The sequence below is a fragment of the Alnus glutinosa genome, chromosome 8 (genome assembly GCF_958979055.1).
Source record: "Alnus glutinosa chromosome 8, dhAlnGlut1.1, whole genome shotgun sequence".
Lineage (NCBI taxonomy): Eukaryota > Viridiplantae > Streptophyta > Magnoliopsida > Fagales > Betulaceae > Alnus > Alnus glutinosa.
In genome coordinates, this window is record NC_084893.1 from 4,112,666 (window position 1) to 4,137,351 (window position 24,686).

At 31.4% G+C, this 24,686-nt stretch overlaps 1 protein-coding gene and 1 pseudogene across 1 annotated transcript in view; both read right to left on the reverse strand.

Moving 5' to 3' along the window:
* LOC133874730 (germin-like protein subfamily T member 2) overlaps positions 1-24,686 on the reverse strand; it is a 43,675-nt gene that overhangs the window by 16,535 nt on the left and 2,454 nt on the right. The window lies entirely within an intron of this gene.
* On the reverse strand, positions 21,470-22,429 carry LOC133875150 (germin-like protein subfamily T member 2; annotated as a pseudogene).

Genomic DNA, 24,686 nt, shown 5'->3' on the forward strand with positions numbered 1-24,686 from the left:
CACCATTTGACTGCAGTAGTGCGGACAATGTATCTGATATTATTATTGGGAGACTGAGGATTATTTTCTGGGGAAAAGAAATTATAATCCCAAGACATTATCCAAGGAATACTAAAATGAAGAAAGAAATAAAGTTCTGGGGGAAAATTATTGAAAGGAGACGGAGAAGGATGAGTCTTAGAATAATCTAAAAATTTGTTGTGAAGAGGAGGTGGTAAAATACCAGTTTCTGCTCCAAAGAGCTTCCACCAATATTCAAACCATAATGGTAATGATTGGACTGGATGAATTTTGTCAAAGATAAAAAACCAAGAATGTTGATATCGATCATTCTGAAGATAGAAGGTATTATACCAAGCTTTTTGATAATCAAAATAATTATAAGTTTGGGGATAAAAAGGCTGTGAAAATTTTCTGCCTTGCCAAAGGTTATAATTCCATTGGGCTGGTGAAAGCACATTTTTTATAGTACATTTAGAAAAGGCAATTCTTTTAAGATTTGGGTCAAATTTACAAGGAGTATGAGATAATATGACTGATCCAGAATCTACTAGGATGAATTCATAAAATTTTTGAGATTTATATTTCTCTTCTGGCATAAAATTCCATCCTGGCGGGAACACTTTTGTTACTAATTCTCTGGCATTCTTCTCATGCTGATACTCAAATTCAATAGGGAATAATTTTGGCTGGACTGTTTTGTATTTATGCAGTATTTGAGATGGTTGGGCAAAGGTGGGTATTATTGGTGCGGGACAAGGAGAACTTATACTATCTGATTTTGAAAAGGAATGATCCTTTGAGGAAGATGATGTTGTCTGGGCAAAAATGGATGATTTAGAAGGTAAAGGAGGAAAGTTTCCTAAGACAGTAAACTTATTCTGAGTTGGGACAACATTTGTTGGGGAAGTGAAAGAAGGATTATTCTGAGATGATTGCTTAATAGCATAATCACCGGGATTTTGAATTTTTGATCTATCTGGCTTATTCATTTTCCCTGAAAGAAGATCATGGGTTAAGAAATCAGGGATACTATTTGATTCTCTTTTTATATATTCAATTTTAAAACCAAAATAATTTAAAGAGGTTAAAATGACTTTAAATTTTGTAAATATTTGCTTAGAAGCTATATTATTACCATCTTGTTGAGGAATTTTCTGCAGAATTTCCGCTGGAAATTCTTCATACTCATTCACCTTAGCCTTTCCTTTCTCCGCTGGAGTTTGGCGCTTAGGATTTTGTGGAATTTCCTTTGGAAATCCTTCATACTCAACACAGATAATAAATTCAACACAGATAATAAATTCTTGATTTAAAAGATCATTTTGAATTTTATGAATGCATAATAAAACGACTAAAATGTCTTTTTTGATAATACTATAATTTTGTGGAGTATACTTTATATCAAGATGATAACAAACTACATAGACATAATATTTTCTACCATAATAATCTCTACCTATTTCTGGGACATTGGTTTCAATAATTCTAAAAGTATTAGAGGAAGGGAAACTTAGGCATGTAAGGATTTTGATATGTCTAATGATTTCTGTATGTCGATCTGACCAAAAAGAAGAATTCTTTTTTAATTTCTGATAATGAGATTTGCAAATGATTCTAAAATAATCAGAAATATAATTTAAGCTTTCTAGAAATCTTTGTAATTGATTCCTACTTTTTATTTTATCAAGATTTATGAAAATATTCTGAACAATATTATGACTAAGAAAATGAATATTATTCAAAGATAAGTTAATTTTAATTACCAATCTATTATTATTTATGATTTGGACAAAAGCATGTAAATGTTTCCAATTTTGTTTGATTGATTTAGAGAAGATTGAAACATCATTTATGGAAAGGTTGGTAAAAGGTGTGAAAATATTATTCATAACATTTTGAAATTTTCTGTGAACATTTTTTAATTCAAATGACATATCATTCTGTTCATAATGTTTGAAGGATATTGTAAAAGCAAATTTATATCTATCATTTTTACTTATTCTGATTTGCCAAAATCCACTTTTCATATTAAATTTTGAAAATATAATAACATCATTTAATCTTGAAAGTAAATCTCTTTTATTAAGAATTGGATACCTTATCCATTTTAAAGTTTCTAATTCAACATTTTTCTGAATATAAAAAGCTGAATAATTCCAAGGTAATTTACTTTTCCGGTTTAGACATTTTTGTAATAAATCTTTGATTTCTTTATTACAATAATCTAATAATTCTTGATTCATTTGAATAGGTCTAATTTTTGTTAGTATTATTTTCTTATCAAAATTTGATTCATAAGGTAGTTGAACAACATGATTCTTATTATATCCAAAAGCTTTTGAAATATTAACACAAATTTCTGATTCTATTTTTCTTTGAAAACTTTTAATTCTTTGTTGTAATAAAGGATCATTTAATTGTTCTTTTATTCTTTTATGTTTTTGTTTTAAGAACATTATTTGTTTGGAAATATTATTAATATCTTCTTTTATTATTAGTAAAATAAATCTGAATAAGATTTTCTTTCTCATAATTCTTTTTTCTATTTTTATAAAAGAATCAAATAATGCTAAAAATAGATTCCTTAATATTATTCTAGAAATAATATCTTTTACTAAAATAATAGCAGTTTTAAAATATATTTTAATACATATTTTATTATTAAATATATGGGTATTAGATATTTTATATCTTATCTTTAATTTTGTTTTATTAGCTTGATGTAATAATTTATTTGTTTTTTTATAATATTTTGTAGGTATAATTCCTTCTTGAATATAATTCATATCTTCACTTGAATCTAATAATGTTATGGTTGTAATTTGAAATAAAGCATTAATTATTAAAGTAACTTTAACATAACATTTTTGAAAGACCATTCTATCTATAAGATTAATAAATAATTCTTTAATAAATGATTCTTTATCTACTGAATTTTGTTTGATATTATCATGATCTTTGATTTTATTATCTTGTATATGATTTTTGATTTTATCATCTTGTACTATATTATTTATTTTAAATTTTAAATCTTGACTTGTAGTAGGATATTTTTCTTGTTTAGAATTATTAGAAACATCAATAAGATTATAATTTATATTAATAATAATTTTCTGTTTTCGAATAATCTGATATAAGTATTTTATTTTTGTTTCTGGATCTTCAATTTGACTTATTAATTCCAATATTATTCTTTCTTCTTTTGTTAAAGTATTTATATCTTTTCTACACATATTCTTATTATTATAGAAACATAATTTTATTTTAATATCAGAATATTCAATGTTTTGAGATATAATATTGTTATTATTAATTTGTAATAATTTTTCAAGTTTAGATAATACATCTAAGAGTTGGGATATAAGTTTTTTAATTTTATTTTTTATTTTGAAATTATAACTAGTTTGACCAAATTTGTAATATAAAGTTTTAGAACTTTTTGTCTTATAAGGTTTGTATGATCTTATCTTCTTTTTATGAAACTTATACTTAATGGATGATACTATTAAAGAAACAAAACAATTTAGAGAATCATTTTGATAAAAAGATCCTAATTCTTTTTTATCATGTTTCTTATCCTTAAAATGATTTGTTAATCTTAAATCATAAATCATACATAAATTTGATTCTATATGTTTTAATGCATTAATAATTCTTTTATATGTAAGACTCATACAATCATTGTGACAATTATTAAATTTTTCTTTAACCTTATGAGCAAAATAATCTATAAATCTTTCTTTCCAAAAGGGGACTTTATTATTTATTTTGATTAATAATTTTGAAAGAAATATATTTTTATACCACTTAGAATCTGTTGAAGAAAGGTATTTTAAATGTTTCAAATTTTTATAAATATTTTTCTTATATCTTAAAACATCTTTTATAGATTGATTTGAAATAATATTTGATATTTGATAATCTGATTTATTAAGACATTTATAAACAATATTCGTTGATTTATTAGGACATTTATAAACAATATTCGTTATTATCATTATATCATGTAAGATATCTGAAATTTCATAATCTGATAAATTATTTATATTCCAATTATATAAAGCATTAGCTATATAAGCAGTTCTTGTTTTTAATTTAGCTTTTATTCCTAATTCTTCAAATTGTATATCAGGAGGTTTAAGATACCAATTATGAATTATAGAAGTATGTGTAACATAATTTCCTTTATGATTATTCCTAAGTATTATTCCATTATCATTTCTATTTTCTAAAATCATTCTGTTTAGATCTAGATCTTTAGATCGTAACTTATCAATGACTAATTCTGTTTCAGAATCTTCTTGTGAATTTTCCAAAATTTTACTATGATTAGAAGTATACACATGATTTTTATTCTCTTGATTTGGAATTTTAGGAATTTCTTCTAATAATTCTGTATCATTTATTTTAAAAGAAAATTGTAAATTCGGAGGAGTTTCATATAATAAAAGTCTTTCCGTTTCTTTTTCTTGATTAGTTAATGGATTTATATGATTTTCAATTCTGCTTGATTTGTCATTAAAATCTTTCATACAAGTATTTGGAAAATCATTTTGTAATACAATATTATTATCATTACTAGGACTAGCTTTAAAAGAAGAAGTAATTAATTTAAGAGGTGAAATAACTAATTGTGATTCTTTATGAATGAGGCTTAATGATTCATTAGGAATATATTCTTCATGAATAATTTCATTAGGTAAAGGACTAATTTTATTAGGTAAAGGACTAATTTCATTAGGTGAAGGATTATTATTCATATTTTTATCATCATTAAGACTTATTACTTTAAGAGGAGAAACAATTATTTGTGATTCTAGATGTATAGGAGTTATAGATTCAGAAGGAAGGTTAGGAGAGTATACTTCTTGAGTATTTTCAATTTTACTATTATTATCTTCTTCAATGTTAATCTTTTCATAATTATGCTCAAACCAGGGGAAGAAATATATATCTGTTCTTAATTCATTCATATGATTATACCATCTAGTTCTTATATTATTCTGTTCTATTTGTGAAAATTTATTAAAAAACCATTTTCGCTTATCATCATATTCAGGAGACATGAAATCTTTTCTTAATTTATCTTTGTTTATTTCATAATTTCTATTTAACTCATCTCTAATTTTCATCATAATTTCAAAATCTTTCATGACTCTATTCTCTCCATTATTTCTGACGTTCCTTTTATTACTATCAACTAAAGAAGGCCTATGAGACCTAGAGGAAGAGTTCCTAAAGATTGAATCCATCATTTGTTTTAATATTCTAAGTTTTCAATAATCAATTCGAACTCTATCGGGACCACTGCCGGGACCACCCTAAACGCTCTCCTGGCTAACCGGGCTGACCAACGGACTCACGCTAAACCAACGCTAGCAGTTCGGACCGACCACCTACGACTCGGAATATTATCGCAAACTCTGAACCCTCTCTCTACTCACCCTTGGCTCTGATACCATAAACTCACCCAGGTGACAGTAATAAGAGAAAGACAGTATAATAATGAAGATAATGAGTATTATGAAGATAATGAAAGATAATGATTTAAAATAATTTAACAAAATAATTCGAAAACATAATACAAAGGAGAATCATATAGTGAAGAGAAAGACGAAGTAATAAACATACTTGATTATATTGATTCAAGAGGAAACTGATACAGAGCCTTGATGCGAGGCAAGATTTAGGATACAAGGAAGGGGAAGGGAATAGTACTGATAGTACTGATACAAAAGGATAGAAAGGCTAAAAACTGATAGGCGATTACAGATTGGCTCTTAAGTGGCTTCTCTCTAAAAGCTCTAAAAGGTTCTTTCAAACTCCTAAAAACTTCTAAAAACTTCTGCCTTCTAAACATGACTTACATGCCTTTATATAGGCGAAAAGGAAAGGAAGATTCCAAATATAAACAGTATAAAATATTTTACATATCTTTTGAACAGTAGGGTAGGTAATAATTTGACATAATTCCGGACTGACATAATTCTGGATAGTATCAATAATTCAATGTATCACGTGCTTTCTGAACAGTGAAGCACCAATAATTCTTGAGTCTTCTGACTGATTCAAAGTAGCAATAATTCTTGATCTGTTCCCTGAGCAAAATTAATTGTTTTGTCTTTTGTGACTGCTGATTCATGAACTGATTCCTGAGGATTGATTGTTTTGTCTTTTGTGGCGGCTAATACATGAATTCCGACAATGATCCAAAAAGTCTTGATGCCATAATAAAGTTGTCATAATGCGTTGAAATGATTCACTTCAAAAGTCTTCTGATTCATAAAGTCTTCTGATTCTAATACGGCTCATAATGCATCTTCATAAATGATTCTTCAAAAGTCTTTATAATGCTAAGTCTGCATAATCTGCATAAGGATCTTGAGAATCTGCATAAGGGTCTTGAGCATATCCTGCTAATACTGGTTCATCTTCATTTTCATCTTCATCATCTGATAATTGAGATAGAGTTTCGAGCAAATGCTTTTTAATTCTGTTCATAATGTTTGAAGGATATTGTAAAAGCAAATTTATATCTATCATTTTTATTTATTCTGATTTGCCAAAATCCACTTTTCATATTAAATTTTGAAAATATAAATCTTGAAAGTAAATCTCTTTTATTAAGAATTGGATACCTTATCCATTTTAAAGTTTCTAATTTAACATTTTTCTGAATATAAAAAGCTGAATAATTCCAAGGTAATTTACTTTTCCAGTTTAGACATTTTTGTAATAAATCTTTGATTTCTCTATTACAATAATCTAATAATTCCTGACTTATTTGAATAGGTCTAATTTTTGTTATTATTATTATCTTATCAAAATTTAATTCATAAGGTAATTGAATAACATGATTCTTATTATACTCAAAAGCTTTTGAAATATTAGCACAAATTTCTGATTCTATTTTTCTTTGAAAACTTTTAATTTTTTGTTGTAATAAAGGATCATTTAATTGTTCTTTTATTCTTTTATATTTTTGTTTTAAGAACATTATTTGTTTAGAAATATCATTAATATCTTCTTTTATTATTAGTAAAATAAATCTGAATAAGATTTTCTTTCTCATAATTTCAATACTAATTCTTTTTTCTATTTTTATAAAAGGATCAAATAATGCTAAAAATAGATTCCTTATTATTATTCTAGAAGTAATATCTTTTACTAAAATAATGGTAATCTTAAAATATATTTTAACACATATTTCATTATTACATATATGGATATTAGGTATTTTATTTTTTAATTTTGTTTTATTAGTTTGATGTAATAATTTATTTGTTTTTTTATAATATTTTGTAGGTATAATTCCTTTTTGAATACAATTCATATCTGTACTAGAATCTAATAATGCTATGGTTGTAATTTGAAATTCAGCATTAATTATTAAAGTAACTTCAACATAACATTTTTGAAAGATTATTCTATCTATAAGATTAATAAATAATTCTTTAATAAATAATTCTTTATCTACTGAATTTTGTTTGATATTATCATGATCTTTGATTTTATTATCTTGTATATGATTTTTGATTTTATCATCTTGTATTATATTATTTATTTCAAATTTTAAATCTTGACTTGTAGTGGGATATTTTTCTTGTTTAGAATTATTAGAAACATCAATAAGATTATAATTTATATTAATAATAATTTTCTGTTTTCGAATAATCTGATATAAGTATTTTATTTTTGTTTCTGGATCTTCAATTTGACTTATTAATTCCAATATTATTCTTTCCTCTCTTGTTAAGGTATTTATATCTTTTCTATACGTATAGAAACATAATCTTATTTCAATATCAGAATATTTAATATTTTGAGATATAATATTGTTATTATTAATTTGTAATAATTCTTCAGATTCAAATAATATATCAAGGAGTTGGGATTTAGCTTTAAGGTTTTTATTTTTATTTTTTATTTTTTATTTTGCAATTATGACTATTTTGATTATATTTATAATGTATAGGTTGTCTCTTATTATGCTGAAAACTTTTAAAGCTTTTTATCTTATAAGGTTTGTATGATCTTATCTTCTTTTTATGAAACTTATACTTGATGGATGATACTATTAAAGAAATAAAACAATTTAGAGAACTATTTTGATAAAAAGATCCTAATTCTTTTTTATCATGTTTCTTATCCTTAAAATGATTTGTTAATCTTAAATCATAAATCATACATAAATTTAATTCTATATGTTTTAATGCATTAATAATTCTTCTGCATGTAAGACTCATACAATCATTGTAACAATTATTAAGTTTTTCTTTAACCTTATGGGCAAAATAATTTATAAATCTTTCTTTCCAAAAAGGGATTCTATTATTCATTTTGATTAATAATTCTAGAAGAAATACATCTTTATACCACTTAAAATCTGTTGAAGAAAGATATTTTAAATGTTTCAAATTTTTATAAATATTTTTCTTATATCTTAAAACATCTTTTATAGATTGATTTGAAACAATATTTGATATTTGATAATCTGATTTATTAGGATATTTATAAATATTTGCTATTATATCATGCAAGATATCTAAAATTTCATAATCTGATAAATCATCTATATTCCAATTATGCAAAGCATTAGTTATGTAAACATTTCTTATTCTTAATTTAGCTTTTAATCCTAATTCTTCAAATTGTATATCAGGAAGTTTAGGATACCAATTATGAATTATAGAAGTATGTGTTACATAATTTCCTTTATAATTATTCCTGAGTATTATTCCACTATCATTTCTATTTTCTAAAATCATTCTGTTTAGATTTAGATCTTTAGATCGTAACTTATCAATGTCTAATTCTGTTTCAGAATCTTCTTGTGAATTTTCCAAAATTTCACTATGATTAGAAGTATACACATGATTTTTATTCTCTTGATTTGGAATTTTAGGAATTTCTTTTAATAATTCTGTATCATTTATTTTAAAAGAAAATTGTAAATTCGGAGGAGTTTCATATAATAAAAGTCTTTCAGTTTCTTCTTTAATTTTTAATGAATTTATCTGATTTTCAATTCTATTTGTTTTGTCATTAAAAGCTTTTATACACGTATTTGTAAAATCATTTTGTAATATAATATTATTATCATTACTAGGACTAGCTTTAAAAGAAGAAGTAATTAATTTAAGAGGAGAAGTAACTAATTGTGGATCTTTATGAATAAGGCTTAATGATTCGTTAGGAGTATATTCTTTATGAATAATTTCATTAGGTAAAGGGCTAATTTCATTAGGCAAAAGATTTGAACTAATTTCATTAGGTAAAGGATTTTTATCATTATTATTCATATTATCATCATTAAGACTTGTTACTTTAAGAGGAGAAACAATTATTTGTGATTCTAAATGTATAGGAGTTATAGATTCAGAAGGAAGATTAGAAGAGTATACTTCTTGAGTATTTTCAGTTTTACTAATATTATCTTCTTTAATGTTAATCTTTTCATAATTATGCTCAAACCAGGGGAAGAAATATATATCTGTTCTTAATTCATTCATATGATTATACCATTTAGTTCTTATATTATTCTGTTCTATTTGTGAAAATTTAGTAAAAAACCATTTTCTCTTATCATCATTTTCAGGAGACATAAAATCTTTTCGTATTTTATCTTTATTTATTTCATAATTTCTATTTAACTCATCTCTAATTTTCATCATAATTTCAAAATCTTTCATAACCCTATTCTCTCCATTATTTCTGACGTTCCTTTTATTACTATCAACTAAAGAAGGCCTATGAGACCTAGAGGAAGAGTTCCTAAAGATTGAATCCATCATTTGTTTTAATATTCTAAGTTTTCAATAATCAATTCGAACTCTATCGGGACCACTGCCGGGACCACCCTAAACGCTCTCCTGGCAACCGGGCTGACCAACGGACTCACGCTAAACCAACGCTAGCAGTTCGGACCGACCACCTACGACTCGGAATATTATCGCAAACTCTTTGTAAATATTTGCTTAGAAGCTATATTATTACCATCTTGTTGAGGAATTTTCTGCAGAACTTCCGCTGGAAATTCTTCATACTTATTCACCTTAGCTTTTCCTTTCTCCGCTGGAGTTAGGCGCCTAAGATTTTGAGGAATTTCCGCTGGAAATTCTTCATACTCAACACAGATAATTAATTCAACACAGATAATAAATTCTTGATTTAAAAGATTATTTTGAAATTCATGAATGCATAATACAATGGCTAAAATCTCTTTTTTGATAATACTATAATTTTGTTGAATATACCATATACCAAAATAGACATAATAAACTTCATAGACATAATATTCTCTACCTATTTCTCGGACCTTGGTTTCAATAATTCTAAAAGTATTAGAGGAAGGGAAACCTAGGTATGTAAGGATTTTGACATGTCTAATGATTTCTGTATGTCGATCTGACCAAAAAGGAGAATTCTTTTTTAATTTCTGATGATGAGATTTGCAAATGATTCTAAAATTCTTATAATAATCAGAAATATAATTTAAGCTTTCTAGAAATCCTTGTAATTGATTCCTGTTTTTTATTTTATCAAGAATTTGTAATGATTTATTTATGAAAATATTCTGAACAATATTATGACCAAGAAAATGAATATTATTCAAAGATAAATTAATTTTAATTACCAATCCATTATTATTTATGATTTGGACAAAAGCATGCAAATTTTCCCAATTCTGTTTGATTGATTTAGAGAAGATTAAAACATTATTTATGGAAAGATTGGTAAAAGGTGTGAAAATATTATTCATAACATTTCGAAATTTTCTGAGAACATTTTTAAATTCAAATGACATATATATATATATAGATATATATAATTTTTAAAATTCAAATAATATAATAATATAATAATAGATTAAATATATATATATATATAGATCGGAAATGGGTAGCAGAAACCCATTTCCGATCTGAATTCTCTCTCTCTCTCTCTCTCTCTCTCTCTCTCTCTCTCTCTCTCTCTCTCTCTCTCTCTCTCTCCCTCTCCGTCACAGCCGCGCCGGCCAGCTTCCGGCCACCGCGCATCAGCCCTTCCCGCCGGTGAGACGCCCTCTCTCCACCTCTCTCTGCTCGGTTCTCGGTTCTCGGTCTCTCTCTCTCTACCTCTCTCTCTCTCTCTCTCTCTCTCCCTCTCTCCCTCTCCGTCACAGCCGCAGCGGCCAACTTCCGGCCACCGCGCATCCGCCCTTCCCGCCGGTGAGCCGCCCTCTCTCCAGCTCTCTCTGCTCGGTTCTCGGTCTCTCTCTCTCTATCTCTCTCTTCCTCTCTATCTCTTTCTCTCTCTCTCTCTCTACCTCTCTCTCTCTCTCTCTCTCTCTGTATCTCTCCCTATCTCTCTCTGCCTCTCTCTCAGTATCTCTATGTCTCTCTCTCTCTCTCTCTCTCTCCCTATCTCTCTCTGCCTCCCTCTCTCTCTGGATCTCTACGTCTCTCTCTCTCTAATAATGTACCGTTTGTTTTTTTTTTGTATTTTTGTCGTCGAAAATAATAAAATTTGGAAAAAAAAACAAAAATTTATTAACCCAAATAAATTTAAATAAACAATAACAAAATTAAATTGAAAAAAAATTCCAAATTTAAGTTTTAAAAATTCAATTTGGATTTTTTTTTTTTTAAAAAAAACGTTATTTCAATACACGTGTCAAAATGTGCAATTAGAGTCTTGCACATCTGACACGCGTAAGACGTGTGTCAAAATACTCGTGGCAAACATTTTGACACGTGTACAGTGCCGTACACGTGTCAAAATGCACGTGGCAATTTGACAAAATTTTTGTAGTGATAATTGAATACCGTTCAGAGTTGTTGACGGCCGGGTTCAGAATGGATGGCGATTATAAATTATTTCATGAAAACTTAGGGTGCGTTTGGGATTGCAATTTCGTAGGAAATAAATGCGATTTTAAACTAAATTATAGAAAATAAACCGTTTGGAAACTGCATTTTTAAAAAATTACAATTTGAAAAAGTAAAAAAAGTGCTTATTCAAATCGCAGGCAATGTGGTACTTTTTTGAAAACACAGTATTTTAAAAGGCTAACCTATAATTTTAAATGCCAAACTGCGATTTTGCCAAACGCTTAATTGCATTTTTAAAAATCAATTTTTTAAATCGCACATTTTAAAATCACTATTTTAAAATCGCACATTTTGAATTCGCAAACCCAAACAAACCCTTAGTTTTTTCTTCTATTTGAAAATTTCAATTTTTCTTTCAAAGAGTCGCTTTCTCGAACTTATTTTATAAATTCTTATTCATTGATACGACTTAATTGGAGCTTTCTTTATATATATTTAAATATTAATATTAATTTTTACTTTATATTTTTTAACTGAAAAATCATTTTCCTTGCTTTTTGCTCTTTAAGTTTTTTTTTTTTTTTGTCCAAAATATGAATTTATCTCTGATGCGAGACGTACATTTAGTTCCGAAGTATGACATATTTTGCTTTGAGGTACATATAACTATTTTTATGCAGATTCTAATTTGCACAAAACAAATTTTACTTTTATATAAACATTATTTTAATGAACGAATTGAGCTTACATATTGGTTTTAAGTTCAGGCAAAATTACAAATTTAATTACTGTTTTAGGGATGCCACTAATATGACTTTCTCTCTTTTTATTTTTTTCACCTTTAAAATTTCAATATCTTGGAATTCAATTTTTTATAATTATTATTTCTTTTTTAAAATCATAACAAGGGCCTTAATTAATATACTAACCTCTTTATCATAATTGGGGCCTTAAAGATTTCTTTTACAAAAAAAAAAAAAAAAACTACAAAAAAAACTTAATTATACTATTATCATTAATTTATGGCCTTATTTCATTGGCCATAGACAACCGCCTAATTGGCCAAGACAATGAGCCGGCCTGAGAAGATTTCTCCTTTTCTCGTATAATGGGTTGGATGTAGATCACTTTGAGAATATTGTATCATCGTAGAGCCATATTAATTCTTCAAGGTTTTTTCCTACATTGATGCAAATTCGGGTGTTATTTCAACTTATTTGATCCCACATACCGATTCTCTTAAGTCAACAATGTTGGGAAATTTGTTATTTTCACAGCCCATACAAGCCCACGACTAGCCTGTGGGCGCATCCTGTCCATCAAGTCCAACAATAAATCATACTTCGTTAGAGACCCATACAAATTTGGTCGGTCATAAATGCCTCGAATCTGGCCCATATGGATCTCGGATAGAAGACACCCGGATGCTCCTTACTTAGCGAATTTCATGAATAATATTCAATTAAAGACTCCTGAATGCAAATATTGTAATGCTCCATATTTTAATTATTATTGACACAATATTAATAATAAAAATACAAAAACTTATTAGGTAAGTTACGTTAACTTATTCAATAAGTTGTAAAAAAAAAAACTAAAAAAAAACTAACTACTTGCTGTGCAAGTTGTCTTCTTCTTTTCTTAATTCTTATTTCTTCTTTCTTGTTTTCTCCCGAGTGCACAGACCCACAGAGACCAAGAGAGAACAGAGAGATTGTGAGAGAGAGAGAGATGAAGAGGGAGATTCAGAGAGATAGAGAGAGGGAGAGATGAGAGATCGGGTGAGAGAGATGCTAGGAGATCGAGAGAGATGGAAACCATGAACCCGGGACTCAGGCCCGATTTCCGGCGGGTCTGACAGAGACGGAACAGAGAGGGAGAGTCGGAGGCCGATCCTCCGTGGGTCGCCAGGGCCGGAGCTGGGTCGTCGCCGGTGAGCTAGGGGTGCAATTTTTCCGGTGAAGCTGTGACCCGCAGCCCGCCAAGACCTGAGAGAGAGAGAACCCGGGCAGTTCGTGAACCCGTGAGGAACCGATCCTCCATGGGTTGCCGGAGGCGCGATTCCGGCGGTTCCAGTGGCGATTCCGGTGAACCCGTAACCCGAGGGCTTGAGGAAGAGAACCGGAGGTGACCCAAATTCAGGAAGACCCGAGAAACCGGAGACCCAAACCTGATCCTCCATGATCGGTGACCTGAACCGAAATCCGGCGACCTTTCCGGCGGAATCTTCCGGTGGATTTTCTGGGTAATTCCTAAAATAATTCTTAGTTAAATGCTTAATTTGAGGATTGATTGGGATGATTCTTAAGCTTGTTTTCCGGTTGATTGTTGTGATTTTTTTGTTTGGTGTACAGTTTGGCTAAACCATGTAGTGTCCTTTGTTTTGGACAGTGGTCGTGTGATATAGGTGTTGTGAAGTATTTCTGCTTGTGGTGATTTTGGATAATTGGCAGTGGGTGTTTGTGATTCGGTTCGGTATTATGATTTTGGAATGAGGGTTTTGGATTGGGTAGCCGTGTTGGCCGAACAGAGTTAAGTGTGGGTGTTTTCTTGTTGATTCCATGTAGTTGATTTATAGTTTGTGTGTTCTTAGTGCTGGCTGTATGGATTGCGGATTAAGAGTATTTATTATGTTTGAGGATTTGTGGCAGATTATGGGTATTTTATGGGTTTTGACTTATTGTTTGGCTAAATGATAATTGTGTTTGGATTATGTTTTGATTCGACTTAGTAGGCGCTAACATGATTTTGGTCAAACAAGATTCCTAGCTGGATGAGCTCTAACTCCACACGATTTGGAATTAGAGTCTTAGTTGGATTCTAATGAGAATATTCCTAATATATCAAAACTACATGCCTATAAATAGGCCCCTACTCCATGTATCAATTCTCTCTGACTTTCCTGTGCTCACACATTCCCTGCATTTTTGTCTACAAGAATTTGACTTAGGCATTGGAGTGAAATATCATCGGCACATCCAACAAGCTCATTTGTTTAAATCTTTTTGTCTTGTAAGTTACGGGGAGAACATATTCCAAGACGACACATCATCAGACCGAAAACTGTACCAACAAATAAGCGGTCAAAGCTCAATGCTTGAAGACTTAGGCGAAAACTTTTTTTTTTTTTTTTTTTTTTTTTCAAATTGAGTAGGAAAAAAGGGCTGCAAGGGAGGATATTTCCCACTCTTAATCCAAATGGAAGAGAGAATAGGAGAACCTATTGAAATGCTTCCAAATACAAGATGAGAAGTGACTCATTTGGCTAAAGCATATGCATGATAATTTGCACAACGATATACTTTCAAAGCATTTCAGCTTTGAAATGACGATAAACTTAAATTAATATCAAAAACTCAATTAGAAAAGTTCCACAAGGCGAAAAGTTCAAGGGAATTAATCTCTAGAATAACTAAAAGAGCATCTCCGAATCCCTCAAGAACAAAATGGTCAATACCAGAAGATAAAGCCAACAACCGAGAAGCCAGAAGAGCTGCAGAATCTTCACCAACAAGAATATCCGTAGATTGCAATCTTTGGGTAGCAACCATAATAATATTATCAGACGAATCACTAATGATAGCACCAGTTACAGCAAAAGAGTCCCTCACAGCTGCATCAAAATTCCCTTTAATATCACCAACTCCTGGAGGAGCCCAAAGAGAGGGACTATGTAAAGACCAAGAAAATAATTAGGTATTTAGCATTTAATGATTTATATTTTTAAATAAGATAAGATTAATAATTAGGTTTTAAGTGATAATATTTATGTTATCTAAAATAAAATGAGTATAAGATAAAATAATAAAATACTACTAATGAGTCCTAATGTAGTGAGTAATTAATTGTAGGTTTAGAAAAATGGGGTTGAATAATAATTATTTGAGAAATGAATAAGATAAGATGGGGGCAAAATTGCAATTTAGAAAGGATAAGGGCTAGAGTTGGAATAAGACCAAGGTTTGGTCTTATCCACAGCCACGTGGATAAGACCAAGGTTCCTCTTTTCTTTCTTCTTTTCTCTTCTATTCTTCTTCCTTCTTCTTTGTTCTTCTCACCCGATCATTGAGAGAGAGATGAGAGAATGAGATGGAGTGATTGAGAGGGAGATCAAAGAGGGAGTTGAGAGCAGAGAGGAAGATCGAGACAGAGAGATGAGACTGAGAGAGAGAGCCGAGAGATTGAGAGTGAGATCGGGAGAGTTGAGGGAGATGGAGCCCGACCCTCCGGTGGGTGGCGCCGACGAGACTAGAGAACTCCGGCGACGTGATCTCCGGTGAGCCCGTGACCCCTATGTGTGCGAAACCCGTGACCCAGTGATCCGCGACCTGTGAAACCCGACCCTCTAGAATCAGTTTTTCGGCGATTTTGTGATGATTTCCGACGGCTCTAGGGGATTTCCGGTGAAGACCCGCTGAACCACGAAGACCCGTAGCCCAGAACCCCTCGAACCCGTGACCCGTGACCCGCTGAACCCGAGAGGAGACCCGGTTCTCCATGTGCTTTTTCCGGCGGTCCAATGAGCCAATTTCCAGCCTTGCTTCGGTAAGGTTTCTCTTCCCCTGTCTTTGATTTTGGTTGAATTTCCATTTGGTTTTGTTATTGACAGAATGGGTTGTTGGTTTGATGTAGTTTGATTCTTGATATTTAGGTTTTGATTTGGGTTGATTTTCAGGGGTTAATGTTTAAGATTTTTGGTTGCAAATCCGAATGGGGGTTTATTGGAGATCGTAGGGCTGATTTGGGATTTGATTTTAGTTGTGGCTTGTTGATGATTTTCTATGTGGCTGAATGGGTTATTGATTGTGCTTGTAGGTTAGGGTTTATGCTAAGCAAAAATAGTTTGATTTTGGAAGGTCCCAATTGGGACTTTGTTATTGATATTCTGTTTAAATGATATTTGGATGTATTGTTGTAGGGATTGGTTTAACCAATTGGGGCTTTAATGTGATATTGAAGTTATGATTAGTTTTTATAAAAGGTTGGACCTAATGGTGTTTTTATCTTGGGATTTTGGTTTTAGTAATGCTGGAATTGTGTTTAAGGTTTTAAAATAGGTGTTGAATTTGTGGTTAGACTTCCATAATGTTTTTTTGGTAGAACCCAAATCTGGTTTTTGGTTAGTAATTTGATGATGTGGTTATTAATTATGTAGAGGTTTTGGAAAGAAATATACCATTGCCATTTGTGTAATGAATTGAGTTCAATGGTATATGAGATTGTATTTTAGAAGTAGGATTTAGTAATTCCTTTTAGTGGCCGATTATATGTAGTGTTGGTTGAGAGGATATTACTTGGATTTGTGTATAAAGTCATTGGAGAATGTAGTTTCGGAAAAAATAAGTGTCTATGTAATTTTATAGAAAATCTATGTATGTGCCTCGACCTAATCTAATATAAGCTAGCAAGCTTATAAGAACACATAAATTAATATGAATCCAATAGGGGGTGACTAAGTAGCTAATCCATCTATCCGTGTACACCAAGTATTTTAGGGTATCATTGGAATAGGTTCAAGCGTTGTATGCATATGTATATGTATGCATGTGTATGAACCAAATATACATTGCTAACTTAAGTGAATAAATAACAAGCCATTAAGAGATTAACAATTGTAATATGATGTAATAATAATAAGCAAATAAAATAGTAAACGTAACTTAAAGATAATTGGATGAATAAAATATGAACCAAGACCTAAACGCTAATTTAATAATAGCTTAAGGTATCTATATAGCTTTAGAAGCGAGTGACACAACGTGTAAGCATGTGGGTAGTTAGGATGTTATAGAGTATGGGATTCAATAGCATAGTCTAACGTTATAAGTATTTGCAGGATCGTGTCATAGTTGGAGACTTCAACGGGTTCTCCAATGTAGAGTTCAAGTCGTGAGTCCAATGCAGCCAATGTGGGTATTCCACTCACTGAGAAAATATATATTTTTATATGTATTGGATTGATAAAAATGTATATTGTTTATGAAACCGAACCAACCATATGATGAAATGTATATGTTTTGGGATGATTTGATTAGTTTCAATTATGTTTAAACTATATCAATGATGTTTAAGAGATAGTGCAAGAGTGAAAAAGTATTGAATAAATTTAAAGTGTTAAGTTCTGCGGTTGAGATTTAAATTATGCAAAATTGTTTGAGAACATGTCATGTTGAAACTGTTATGATGTGTTTGGGTATTGAATTTTTGAAATCTGAATTGAATTCCCATTCTGTTTGTGGATTCCGAGGCAAAGAAATGTGTTTGGGTGTTAAATTTTTGAGATTGAAAATTATTGTTTTTTAATGGTAGGAAATGATTGAAGGTTTGAAAAATTGTGAATAATGATTGGTATTGTGAAAAGTTGTGTGGGATAATGATTCAAATAATAATAATTTATTATATATTGATTGTTTTATTGATTGTTTAATTAAAAAAAAAAAAAAACTTTTTTTTTTTTTTTATAAAAATAAACATAATTAAAATTAAAATTAAAAAAAGAAGAAGTAAAGGGTGGCGCGCAGGGGTCTGCGCGCGGCTACCCCCAAGGGTCTGGGGTGGCCGCGTGGTCCACTCGCAAGGGTTAGGGGTTGCCGCACAGCCACTCCCAAAGGTCAGGAGTTGCAGCGCGGCCACCCTCAGGGGTGGTCGCGTGGATACCCCCAAGGGTCTGGGTGGCCGCGCGCCACCCTCGGCCACCTCCAAAGGTGGCAACCACCCCTTTTAATTTTTTTTTTTTTTTGATTTAAATTTTAATTATTTTATTAATTAAATGTGAGACCTGTGCATTTTTGGAGACAACTTGTCCTGCACGTGGGTTCCGGTCATCAAATCAAAGTTAGTCTTGAATTGAGAAACAATTCGGGCTTTTACTCGGTTAATTGCGGGTTGTTGGGTTTCGAAAAAAAAACTCGAAAAGAATTAGGATTCTTTTTGGTATCCAAACAGACCATTAATGTTTTATGAAACTATGTTTTGAATTTAAGAACATGTCATGTTGAAACTGTTTAGATTTTATGAAGAAAATATGTTTTGAATGATTTCAAAGTGTTGGATAAAATGTTAGATTTGTTTAGTTTTAAAAGGACGTGATTTAGCAACTGCATGATTTCAACGTGATACAGTAGTGAAATATATACTGGTTAAGCACAGAACATTGAGCATGTAGTATAGAGCATACATACCAGCAGTATCAGTATATCAGCAGCATATCAGTATCAGCAGCATAACAGTATCAGCAGCATATCAGTATCAGCAGCATTAATAGCCCCAGTTCATGCATATCATATATAGCATTGTTTTATGAGTGATGTTTTTATGCTATGAGTAGTTTTACTAGACGTATTGGTATGCATAAGAGTCTTAATGAAAAAGATCTTATGTATATTTCTATCGGATGGTTGCATGTGTTAAGATCATACATTGAACTTGAAAGTACATGGATACATGACTACCCAGGTGCGAGTAATGATATGTCTATGAGTAAGAAGGTTGACTGTTCTTGTTTTTCAGGAAAGACGTGTTAGCATGATTGAGTTTAACTCTAGTGCTCTCATGATCTATTGACGTTCAAAGTACGAAGCTGGAATACGATTAGAGATGGTGTTGCAAGTGTTTTGTTGAAGGATGTTATCCTAGTACGGAAGAGTAAGATGCCATGTTCCTTGCTTAAGACCAATGTGTATACGTGATATCTGTTATGGAGTGATCGTGTGCACGTATGTCTGAGTGACCGATGAAAAGTATTATTATAAAGGGGTCTATATGTAGAAACTTCTAAGGAAGAATGACTTGAATTTCTACATATGTTCACAGCTATATAATATGTTTTAAATGTTTTTTGAATAGTCGGTGTTTGCTGCATTAGCTATTGGTAAATTGTGGCTAATATAATGCTCGCACGACTAAAAATAAAATAAAGGTTGGTTCTTTGTGAAAACTCAGTTAGTCTTATACCACTGAGGTCTTAGTATGTTTTATACTAAGGTGGTGAACTCATTCTTTCACTTATGCGGATGTGGATACCACCACAACTGTGTAGATGATGTTTCTTTGGCTGCAGGTACTTCGGTATAGTTGATAGTTTGGTAGCAGTGTACTTGGAATATTATGACTGAAGCTTGTCGTGACGGTTGTAATTGTCGGACCACGGGTTGTCCATTATTTTATAGGTTTGATATATGGCTTGTGACGCTTGTGTCACTTATTCTTTGTTAAGTAGGGGTGTGCAAAACCCACTTGCACCCGCGAACCCGCCCCGCCCCGCCCCGTCCCGCCCCGCCCCGCACCAACCCGCCCCGTCAATAACGGATATAAGACATTTCTAAAAAAGTGCGGGCCCTAAATATGCCAACTCGTGATTTATGGGGCGAGTTGCGGTATTAAATTTTTTCTCACCCGCCCCGCCCCGCAATCCCTTTATACTCATACCATCAAATTTTCCCCAAAAAAATTATAAGAATCATGACTAGGGGTGTGCCTTTGATTTCATCAAATTTTCTCCAAAAAAATTATAAGAGTCACGAATTGTTCAAATTGTGTACCTTTGATTTCATTCAATTTTGCACTATCCATTTCATCTCTATTCTTATTACATTCTTATATAAACTTTCATCTCTACATTCTCACATACACATACCCATTCAATCTACAATCACATAAAAGAATAAAAAAGTTCTTTACAGTTAGGTTTGTTGGTAATTCTGGTTCTTTCTTCTTGTTATTGTTTGCTGGTGAGGTTGATTTAATTAGGATTTTCAAATTTTAAATTGGGTTAACAAGATTGTGAATTATTTTTCTAGTTTTGGGCCCAGAAAAAAATAATAAAAAAATACCCGAACCCGCATGAACCCGTCCCAATCTGCACTACCGAAGACCCAGCGGGTTGACCATTCACTATGCGGGTCGCGGATCTTGAGTTTCAAACCCGTTCACTGCTGGACGGGTTGTGGAAAACATGCAAATCCGGTCCGCGCCCACCCCTATTGTTAAGTCATTATTGTTATGTAAATATTGTGTTAATAAGACTCAAACAGATGTTAAATGGCTCTTTGTTGTAATTAATTTGTGATAAATGCGTAAATTGTAATTTTCGCTATTCGAGTTTATGATTTCCGCTGCATAGTTAGATATATGTTATACTCTGATTATCAGGTGCATGTTATGGGACATGTGCCATATGTTGGCTGAGCGACGCGTAGTCGTGCCACTGCGATGACTCGTTTATTTTTGTATTAAAAAAAAAAAAAAAAAGGGTCGTCACATACTAGAAGCAACATTCCAAGCCTCAAGATGGAGACCCAAAGTGGAAGAACGTTGTTTAATAAGCTTGGCAGGAACAAGTTGAAGATCATCATGCACCATGGGAAGGATATCCCACAAAAATAGATCAAAAACAAAGAAAGTGGAATAAATCTCACATTAATTCATAATCTCACTAAAATAACAGTAAGAATAGGTTGAACCATAGTTTGATTATTGGCCTTAGTAGAGTTCTATCACTAAAGAGAAGATGAATCACACTTCAAAAGAAACAAACTTATTTATTGATCATTATAAAATATCTCCGTAGGAGTAAAAAAAAGCATTTAAATAAACACTAACAAAGCATAACTTGACTTTTGGCCAAGCCCATTGTATATTTCAAGAATAAGATCTAAATAAAACTAAAACATCACTTTTATTGTATAATTCAAGAATAAGTGAATAACCATAACAACACAAATAGATAACCAGAATAACAGAATGAGAAAATTGAGGCACAATCTTCAAATCAATGCAGGGGAGGCTATCTGGAAGGCCTCATGAGCTTAAGAACCGAACTTGGATTTAATGGAATTGACAACATCATCTCCTACTTGGAAGGTCTTAGTCAACACGTGGTTAGGAATCAATGGTGTTGAAGCAAAGAAATTTAATGGCACGACGGCAGCCCCTGGCAATTGGCTGTTGAAAGTGGTGAAGATAAGAGCCTTCTATGGTCCAACATTCCTTTGGAAGTGTACGAGTCCCTTAGGAGTGACAAAGATCTACCAGGCAATCAAAACTTTTGAGTAATACACGTTCCCGGTCGTCACAAACCCGACAAGAACTTGCCCTGAAATGGCCAAAAAGAGTCTCAGTTGTACGAGGGTGCGAGTGGGGTGGATTAACTCCTCTAGGGGCGAAGTCCACTCGGTTCACTGAAATCCCAAGAGTGTTGAGCCCAGGAAATGCAAGGACATTACCAGCGGTGAGATTCGAGCCAAAGATGCTTCTTGTGTCACCCTCTTTGCTCAGTCCATCAAAAAAAAAATCATTTGAAGTTACTATTGATGTAGGTTTGCAAGGAAAGCCATTAACTGACGTAGATCTAGAGCCACTTAAATCAGCAATGCAGAAGTCCTGTAATGGGTGAGGGTCAGCCAAGAGCGATGGCAAATTAGGGAGAAGCAATAACATGACGAAGCAATATAGCACGTGGAAGGGTGAACTACGTACTTGATGGATTGATCATGGCTGAGCAGACTTGCTTAATTTCTAGAGGTAATTGGGTTGTTGAACGTACTTAATAGTTTAGTAGTTGAAGATCATGCATGGTTCTATTTATATCTTTCTTCCCATGCAGAAAACCCCATTACTTTCCTGGCCTTTTTAGACTTGGACAAGAACGGGTGAATAACTTGAAACTAGGAGGTTTTTTGTATCTTAAAATAGAAGAGTGTACAAGAACAAGGCAATAACTCATGCTACGTATTTGTTGTGAAAATAATATTTCTCTAAAAAAAATAACTCATGCTACCTGTATGTACGTTTTAAGTACGGGTCTTTACGTGCTGACGTACATGACAGCGCATAGTACTATCACATCAAGCAATAATTATTTTTTTTTTCTTCCACAAACTCATCAATCTATTAATTTGTAAAATGGATATTCATACGAATTAATTATGTGCCAGGAATCAGATTTGAACCGGTAACATAAGGATTTTCAGTCGTATGTTGTACTAGCTGAACTATCCTGAACCATTACCGACGCATCATCCTTATTTTAATAGATGACTTGGGTTTATGTCAAATAAAAAGACCAAAAAAAAAAAAAAAAGTTTTTGTACTGTACCAAAGATGATCATATGTACTGTTAGTCATTAAAATTTGAAGCGGGGATACCTTACTCAAAAATATTTAATTGTAGATCTGGTGGTCGGTGCCACCCCTAACTACCATGGAGGGGAGGTGATGCCAATTACAAATTTATTTGGGTCATTGGCATGGGGGAACTGTGTGTTACTTGTGGGTGGCTCTAATGTCTTCCCAAAATTTTAAAATTGACCTTAAATTTATGGTTTTTATTTTTATTTTTTTTTATGTGAAATGTCTCCCCAAAACTAAATTTTTATCCCCAAATTTTTGTTTTTTAAATTTCCCCTAGTCATTGGGGTTGGTCGTGACCACACCCCTTAACAACTCGTTAATTTTTTTTTTCTTATTTTTTTGGGTTGATTTGATAGTGTTACGTCGTATTGCCACGTTAACGCGTAAACTATCTAAAATATGATGGAAACTGTTTTGGACCTTTTGTTAACTTACCAAAGCATATAATTGTCTTATTAATATTTATAAACGTACAATATTACAAATGTTTGTTATATATAATCGTATCATATATGATGAGGCTAATTAATCTCTATACATTTATATATAAATTAATATAATTGAATTCAAATGATCAAATAACTATAGTTTGTAAGGATAGCGTGAGAGATAAAAGAAAAGAAGCATTACCAACACATCATGCTTGTTTTAACAGATGGCTTAGGTTTATGTCAAATAAAAAGACAAAAAAAAAAAAAAATGTTTTTGTATAGTACCAAAGATAATCATATGTATTGTTAATCATTAAAAAATTTGAAGTAGAGAGATACTGGCTTTACTAAAAAATGTTTAATTGTAGATCTGGTTGTCAGTGTCACCACCAACCATTATGTGGGGGCGGGGGCGGCTAATGTTTCTCCGAAATTTCAAAATTGTCCCTTAAATTTATGGTTTTTTTTTTTTTTAATTATTTTATTATATATATATATATATGAATTGTTCCCTGAAAACTAAATTCTTACCCCCAAATTTTTGTTTTTTAAAATTGTGTCCCTACCCTTCCATGTTTGGTTCTACCTTTGGTCATTGGGTTGGTCGTGACCACACCCGAGCAGATCTGGTGGTCGTGACCACCCATTAACAACTCATTATTTTTTTTTATTTTTTAGTTTTGTTTTTTGGGTTGATTTGATATTGTGCCAACTGCCAAGTTAACACGTAAACTATCTAAAATATATATGATGGAGACTCTTTAAATTACCAAAGTTTATAATTGTCTTACTAATATTTTTAAACGTACAATATTACAAGTGTTTGTTATATATAATCGTATCATATATGATGAGACTAATTAATCTCCATACATTTATATATAATTGAATTCAAATGATCAAATAACTATAGGATAGCGTGAGAGATAAAGAAAAGAAGCATTACCCACACGTCATGCTTATTTTATTAGATGACTTGGGTTTATGTTAAATAAAAAGACAAAAAAAAAAAAAAAAAAGTTTTTGTATAGTACCAAAGATGATCATATGTATTGTTAATCATTAAAAAATTTGAAGTAGAGATACTGGCCTTACTAAAAAATGTTTAATTGTAAATCTGATGGTCAGTGTCACCCCCAACCACTACGTGGGGGGGAAAATTTTAAAATTGTCCCTTAAATTTATGGTTTTTTTTTTTTTAATTGTCCCCTCAAAACTAAATTTTTACCCTCAAATTTTTGTTTTTTAAAATTGTGTCCCTATATACCCTTGCATGTTTGGTTTCACCTCTGGTCATTGGGGTTGGTCG